Raw genomic sequence first — 8,997 nt, 5'->3', positions numbered from 1 at the left:
AGGGCTTGAGGTTTAAAACGAGACACCCACAAACTTTGCGCTAACAACTCAACTGTTGACGTATTGGTTAAACGTTTTATTCCGTCTACCAGATCTAATTGCTTGCCTGAACGATATTAAAAAGCACTTTGATGTTTGTGGTTGGTGCGGCTTTGAAGATTGCAACAACTAGTCCACTCAGCCACTCAACATAAAACAAAATAAGCTTGTCTATGGACGTATTATTTTCAGGTTCTAAATGCAGCACATACTTTTTCAGTATTACAAAATGGCTTTTGCTATTGTTTTTTGTTAAAATAGAAAAGTCCTCGCAATATCCCTGTTCTAATTCAACCAATCTTGTCTATGCAATGTTATTCAAAATATATTAGATTCTTTCCTGCCATATTTCGCTTTGGACCGATGCTGAAGGTGAAAGTCGATATCTTCGTGAAGCTTTCAAATCTTTGCCTGAAGATGCGCTGAGAAGAGGAGACAAGGACAAGCTTTCCTTTGCCCATCTTGAAATAACCCGTCCTTGACTTGTGGTCTGATTTATTGTTTTAAAAAAAGCAATAAACTTGGGAGACTAAAAGCGAGGTAACTGTCGCAACCTGTATTTTTGAAGTTCTCTTTTCATAGACTTGCCGGGAAATCAATGTAAGTCAGCACGTTGACATCTCGCGACTACCTTGAGAGACCACCGCTGCGCCTCCATTGTCCACGTGAGTCTCTTCACTTCCATCGCTTATTTACCACATGATTTGCTTCTCCACCTGTTTTAAAAACCTCTCCAATTGAGATTGTTGAGGAGGTCGTTGCTGCGATCCGATACTGCTGCTTCTACTTTCACCTTGGGAGACGGCTATTGTCCACTGTGTTGAAGTTGACCCCGCGAGGTGACCTTCTTGATAGATTTCAATGCCCCTTCCATAGCTATGAAACAAGAAAGTTGCCTCACCGCTACACGGATAGTGCCTGCCTCACCGTTAATTTACAGCTTTTATGTGTGAAACATGCGCCCATTTCATTCTTTCTTGACTTGCTGGACAGTATGTCTCAGACTTTGTACGCGGTAAGCATTACTAGCAATGCCTCAGGTGAGGGGAAACGTCTGTCTGTCGTAATGATTGACCTCTTTCATCCTCTCTGGACATAAAATATCTGACCTTAGCTAAAGCAATTGTTTTGTATCTGTCGAGAAATTTGACAAATATAAAGTGAACATGTCAGTTATGGACTTGACTCCCATTTACAGAAATGACCGCTTCCACTCTTCTGTGAATTTGTTGTCCAATCCTCAAGGAGAAGATTTTTCAGCTCAGAGGTCACTCAGATAGTGCCCGGCTTCACACTCTTGATTGTAGTCAATCCCAACTGGGTTCGATGGGGTTTAGGTCAGGGCTCTTAAGTGCTTCCACACCAAACCCATCCAATCGGAATAGGAGTAACCGATATAACCAAGAAGCATCGATGCGCTGCGAGGATTGTCAAAGAAAGTGTGATTGGGAAGTGCCGCATCTCATGTTATGAATCGGTGAAGCCAAACTGTGGTGTGTACCAGATCCTCTTTTTCCCCATGTAAAAATGTGTTGATACTTTTGTCCGCTAATGACTGAATATTTTTATCCCTTGAACTCCAATCCTGTTAAATCAGAAGTCACCCTAAATTGAAGTCAGTTGTGTTGCACTGCACATGTGAAATAAATTGATTCTGGATGTCGATCATGAAAAATAATTCATGATTATTACACACGAACATTATTGAAGATAATTTGAGCAAATATATTATTTCAGGGCGGCCCGGTAGTCCAGTGGTTAGCACGTCGACTTCTCAGTGCAGAGGTCGTGGGTTCGATCCCGGCTCCGGCCTCCGTGTGTGGAGTTTGCATGTTCTCCCCGGACCTGCGTGGGTTTTCTCCGGGTACTCCGGTTTCCTCCCACATTCCAAAAAACATGCGTGGCAGGCTGATTGAACACTTTAAATTGTCCCTAGGTGTGAGTGTGATTGTGGATGGTTGTTCGTCTCTGTGTTTGCCCTGCGATTGGCTGGCAACCGATTCAGGGTGTCACCCGCCTACTGCCCGAAGACGGCTGGGATAGGCTCCAGCACACCCCGCGACCCTTGTGAGGATAAAGCGGTTCGGAAAATGAATGAATGAATATTACTTCAGAAGTGTGTCTCAAATTGGTTGCGCTTCACAGAAATCAGTGCACAAGAAGTAGCGCTCAGTTTCAAATAGGTCGGTGATGCCTCGTCTTGTCAAATTTGCAATTAACTGCACCCGATTAGTCGGTTTGTGTCTTCATTATTATTAATTTGATCTCGTTATACTCAGTATGTAATTATAATCCGTGCCTGCTGGATTTGTAAATTTCCTCATTTGCAAAGCACTCAACATTCCATTTCTGATAATTGTTCACCATATATGGTAATAATCCGAACAGCAATCAAAAACACATTAAAAGCACACAATATAAAAGTTACAGAATGTTGCGCATGTTACTGAGTGAGCGTATTTGATTCCCAAGCGAAACAGGATCATACCGGGGAGAAGAACCCTTGTTGGCAAGCACAAGTAAAGAGTCGCTTCTTGCAGTTGGTGGCCAGCTTTGCAAAAAGCACCGTGGTAATTTTGGAGCAGCCGTCTTGAGAGAAAGTTTCTCGGCTGCTGATTGGAAACTCACAGCTTTAACTGCCTCCACAGTTTTTGTTTGGGTTGATGTCTGCAGACTGATTCGGCTACTCGGTGACCTTATTGTGCTTCTTCTTGAGCCACTCTTTTCACTGAAGCATGTTTTTGTTGAATTTATTTCATCAAGGGGTTGCACCAAATAAAATCATCTAGATCCAGACACATTCATTTAAGTCGATATATGGTCTACTCAAAGACATAACTGGATTGAAACTTAATAAAAACTAAATTAAGTAAATTAAACCAGCATTTTTTTCAGTGTATTTATTTCACTCAACATGTTAGAATTTTTTAATTCTGCTTTTAATGCCTTTTTGTCTTGTGATATTCAGTCTATTACCATTATGGGGAAGAAAAAAAACCATGACAATTGGAACCTTTTTTGCACAGCACAATATTTACCTTTTGGCAGAAGTCTGAGTGCCTTTCTAGTTCATAAACAGATGAAGAGCTGTTCAACAACTATTTGTATACATACACATTGCAAATCATATGGTCGCCTTGAGCCTGCATGCCTTGCACTTAAAAAAACAAGGTATCTGAGTCAAAACACGTTTATCTCAAGTATAAAACACCCATAAATATAATCATTTGATGACAATAGCTGAAATTTCCTGTGGGCCCACTGAACCTATTCCATGTTCCTTTTTTACACCGCTTTCAAACGACTCATTCCATCCCATTTCTGCTTCACCTCTCCAGGTTGTAACGTCGGCTCAAAAATCTTAAAACCGACATAATCCAGAGCTCCTTGTATTCACAACGTGCCGGTCGTCATTTAAGACGCGCAACTATTCAACTGATGTGAAGCATTTCTTGGACAACAGCTCATCTCCTTGAAGGGCTAACAACAGCCATTCATTCCCACCTTAACAGTGGGGCTCCACGATCTCACGCTTAAACCTCAAGGCTAAGTGCACGCATTTGGGGAGAAAAATTGCAAAACCTTTCAAACGGATAGCGCCGGCGATCAGCGGGTGAGTCCCCAGCATACAAGTGAGCCCTCGGGTTTAATTAAACTTTTCAAAAAGTGTATCATCCATGAAAACCGTGCCCATTTGCTTGAGAAGCACTCCCACTTTCCCCTCGAGTGGTCGATACATTAAAACTTGAACTGATTGATTTCAGAAAGCCGTGCCACCGGTGTCCTCACGCGGCCATTAAAAACATTTGAAGTATGGTCATCACTGAGCTTAAGGCCGGGGATTGATAATAGCTTGACCGACAGGGCCTATCTTACCCATCCCTTTTCAGGAGGTCTTGTAGTTAGCACCCAGAGCACTTGTGGCGAATCTCAAACAAATACAAGAGTATTCTCAGAGCGAGTCAGCGGTTGAGTGGGAAGCTTCTTTCTCATTGGTGTGAACCCCATGAATACATTCCATCTCTAACTAACTACTTGGCCTTAATGTGGAATTCAAACGAGGTATGAGGCCAATTTATTTATTTGTATTCCTCGGGTCTTAGTGACACCCTTGAACACAGCGATGGCAGGGAGGATAATCTCACTCTTTCATCAACAAAGTGGCACTGCACAAATCCGCATCAGCCGTGTATTCACTATTGATTGATGGTCACTGCTGCAACACCAGGCAACGCTGTTATTATCATGCACGAATTCCAGGCTCCCCACAATAAAATCATTGTCGTGATTTAGCCTCTACACCCCCAAAGGTGTCATAATAGCTCGCCCGGTGTTTGCCTCGTATTGCTTTCTTCCTCAACAATTAGCCGTGCCCTCTTGTGAGCTTCTATACCTCAGCCTCTGATGCAGGGGATGGTATTTGGTGGACTCAAAGAGACCTGCACGTACAAACAGATGGATGGATGGATGGATGGATGGATGGATGGATGGATGGATAGATGGATAGATGGATAGATGGATAGATGGATAGATAGATAGATAGATAGATAGATAGATACCAAGCGAAGATCCTGTAGGACTTCCAGATACAGACTGACAAGATGGTAATGGCGAACCAACCAGATATCGTGATCATAGATAAAAGGCAGAGAAAAGCCGTTGTAGTGGATGTCGCGATCCCAAGTGATGGAAACATCAGAAAGAAGGAACATGAGAAACTAGAGAAATACCAAGGGCTCAGAGCTGGAGAGAGCCTGGAGCGTAAAGGTGACAGAAGTGCCTGTGGTGATCGGAGCACTCGGGGCAGTGACCCCCAAACTAGATGAGTGGTTGCAACAGATCCTGGGAACAACATCGGACATCTCAGTCTAGAAAAGCGCAGTGCTGGGAACAGCAAGGATACTGCGCAGAACCCTCAAGCTTCCTGGCCTCTGGTACAGGACCCGAACTGAATGTGCGACGGACAGCACCAGAGGGAGTGAGACGAGGAATTAATGCTTGGGATAGGATTGTAAGACAGCCTTTTATTAGGAATCGGGAACGTGTGTAATGATCCAGTTAAAATCAAGGTTCAACCTTTTGGTCATAATTCCAAATGTTTGTATTTTTGGCGCAATTATAACACTGCTCGTCACCAAAAGATACCATACAGTGAGGCACTTCCAAATAACAGTAAGCCTTATGAAAACCTTTGGGCTTCTGGTAAAACGCAAAAAAAAAAATGTCAGGAAAAGCCTACTCGATCAGCTGAACTTTACTGAATGTTAATCAGAGACACTTTAAATTAGGGATGGGCAACTTAAATGATGGTGTGGGCAACAATTGATCATTAATGCTACTCATGGGACACATAGGACTGCACACTCGTAAACTAAAAGCCCAAAATACTATTTTAAATAATGACAAAATATGTGCATGTCTGTTTTTATTGAACCAATTAACAGCAAAACACAGGGGTCAAATTCAAGGCCTGGCGACCAGATCTTGCATTCCACATTATTTTCAATGGGCGGTCACAGCGCAACAAACATTTCATCTTTCATGATGCTTGTTAAAATTAATTTTTCTTCAACTATCAAGCATTGAATATATCCATGCTTTTGGAGCACAGAAATGTAGTAACTCCTCATGCACTTCAAACGAACTGTCAACGGTTCTTGTAAAAAGAAATCACTGCTGTTTGTGTACTTTTGGGATCATCGTTGTAGTCACTTAAGTTGGAATCTTTTAGGGAGAATAGCTGATCTTTCAGCAATTTTTTTGAATGTCAAATATTTGGTACCAAAATCAACTTTGTGAACTTGAAATTTTGAGTTCAAGCCAAGATAATCATCACTTGAACTAAATGTACATTTTCAAGACAGCTGTTGAACTTTCATTTCTATTCAACCAGCATGAAATATGTTACAGTGTATGAATATGCAACACTTTAATGTTATGAATCTCTGCTCGTGCTTGCAGAGATTCAAATGTACCCTTTAACAACATCCCCATCATTTGGTAGCTTCTTTTAGAACAGGCCTGTGGGCACCATGGTGGTGACCCATGTGCTTTACTGCAGATCTATATAGTCTGTGTCATGACTACAAGGTTATTGTCAATAGCATTAATTATTGATACACTCACCATTATGCAAACTCTATGTTGATAATCATTCCATTTTCAGATCATTATTTTTTCACAATTTTACCAGGTTTTATCTACAAAGTATCATAAAGAGTAAGTAGTGTTGTTGTTTTTGTTGATGATGGTGAGGATTTTTGGGGGGTGGAGTGGGCGCAGTTTAGGCTCTTTAGTAGTATATTTCAACAAAGAGTCAGAGGGTCGATTCGTGTGCACGCTATAAGACACTGTGGCTCCTCAATGGGCATTGTGAATTGGTGTGAGCGCGGGCTGGTCATCAATCATTGTATCAGGGTATCTAATGTAAACGTGGCTGCGTCCTGGATAACATGTCACATCTGCTCTTCTCTCACTGTTGCTTCTTGGTTACCAAGCCATTTATTATAGAGAGCCCTGTGTCGGGAATAATGTGAAGATCAACCTGCTACCCCCTTATCTCCTTAACTGTGACATTATTCACCGACGTTATAGTCCACGTTGGTTGCAGATGGCAGGAAAAGAACGGAGAGAAAACCAAATGTGCACGCAGGGTTGATCCACGCGCTGCTGTGTTTGCGCTTCAGTCCGGTTTATGGCCCGATGAGCATATGGCCAATATTTTGTCTCACGTCAGAGAAGGGAAGACAAACATTGAGCAATGCAAAGGAGTTAGCGGGAGCAGAGCCTCTTGAGCAGCTATGCAAACGCACTCTGACAATACGAGAAGAGGAGCACTTGCTTTCAGGGTATATAAACCACATCAGGTTTATCTGTGCACGCACTGCTTACTCTCATTTGGAGATATTTCATGACCCCCGCGCGCTCTCTTTCCGCCACCGAGACTTCCACCACCGGCCTCCCTCTGGTGTACGAGGTAAGCCCACCGCAAGCTTTCTTTGGTTGATCTACTGGCAGTCTTATTTAAAGTGTGGCCCTGCATGCGTGGAAGTCACGTGGGTGTGCATGGGACACCATAAAAACAATAGCATACTGGAACTACACCATTACAAAAAATATATATTGATATACTGTATCTCCAAATAGGCTACAAATATTCACCTGCAACATATGAACAGCTTGCATGCAGTATTTTCAATGTCCCTTTATAAGAGCCTTATGGCTACACATTGGAATGATGACATTTGTGAGTATATTTGACTTGATAAATATGGGTTACACTTATGATTAACAATCCCAAGTTGTCCAAATTTCGGGTACCCTCTGTGTGTACCCCCTGTTGTTTCTTTAAAATGCCGGTAGGGTCCGCTAGAGCTCTACAGATGTCAACAGATGTTCACGTTATTGTTGGCACTCACCAAACAGGCTGCCTGACAGGAAGGAGGACACGTTTCTATATGAGCGTGACAGATTGTGTTGACAGTATTTCTTTTCTTGATTATGTGCACTGTGCACTTACAATGAATATTAAGCGCATTTACTGATTTTGTCAACAAAGCCCACAGATTTAAACCATTTATGCTCGCTACAATTGCGCCAAAAAAAAAGAATTTAAAAAAAAGAATTGTAAGCCTTTTTAGCAATTCAGGACAAATTTCACACACGCCCGCACACACACACACACACGCACACACGCGCGCACACACACGCGCGCACACACACGCGCGCGCGTAAATGACAAAGAATGACAGTGTGTGGCATGAAATCCACCGTTACAAATAAACTGGTGCTTTAACAACTGAAGTCATCCTCTGGGGGCATGGGCGCAACGCTCTAATCTCACCGTGACATGTTTAATTATCACACCAATAGAGACGAATAAAGGCTTTTCCTTTTGCCTGGAAGTGGTGGATTCTGTGTTAAAAAAAATAAATATCCCCTCGAGCTACACGTCCACGGCTTACCCACCTCTTTAAATAAACCGGAGCGGCTTTACCTGAATATTAGATGTAGTCTTTAATCATAGAAGACGGAAATCGGGTTTGTCACATTTATCATTAGTAGCCTGAGGCGGGAGTGGTCACCTTTATCAAAGCCAAACTCTCCTCCCGAGGCGGCTAAACACGCTGAAATTCGGCGATTAAGGGGAAGGGGTGTGTGTGTGTGGGGGGGGGGGGGGGTGATCAACATCATTATGGATTCTCCCGCGGCATTCTTATTTGTGCATTCAATCGAAAGATGGATGTAATCAAGAATATTAAAAGCTTTTTCTTCTCTTATAAAGGAATCATTGTCGGCGTGAATTTTGGGGCGGAATTATAATGAATCACACGAGATATTTTGGGGAAGTCATGCAAAAAAAAAGAGAGAGAGAGAGACAGCGGCTCTTTGAATCACTATCACTTTTGGTGAAAATATGAGGAAAAAATTAAAGAGTTTTTTTTCCCAAAAGGTATGGTAATTCGTTAAGGTGTGGTAATAGGTAATACGCTGTACAACCTTGCGTCAATATGGTCACTTTTAAATTCATAAGGGCTAAACAATTAATTCTTTCAGTGTAAAGACGATCATATTTTTTCACGTGTTGTAAGGTGGTGGTGCACAAATAAGAGGATGATAGAGAGCAACAGTCCTGAGCCCCTTTTTTGCCCATTAAATGCCCTGATGCATCTGCAGCGTGCAGGCCCTTCTTTATCTCCCTGTCTGACACATACATACACACACACACGCGCGCGCGCACGCGCGCGCGCGGTGGAGCACAACGACAAAACAACGCGTAATAATTTCCAATATTCAAAATAATTTATTTCAAGACACTTTTATTACATCAATATTCATTTTATCTACCAAAATTGGAAAAACAGTTGAAATAATTGAATCAACGTCTGTTTGGATGTTTTTATTAAATGCAGAGGAATTGCCTTGAGTTTATTCACCAACTGAAATCTATATGTTTGC

The sequence above is a fragment of the Hippocampus guttulatus genome, chromosome 13 (assembly GCF_054856545.1).
Source record: "Hippocampus guttulatus isolate MCC_2025c chromosome 13, RoL_Hgut_1.0, whole genome shotgun sequence".
Classification (NCBI taxonomy): domain Eukaryota; kingdom Metazoa; phylum Chordata; class Actinopteri; order Syngnathiformes; family Syngnathidae; genus Hippocampus; species Hippocampus guttulatus.
This window is presented reverse-complemented; position numbering follows the sequence as displayed.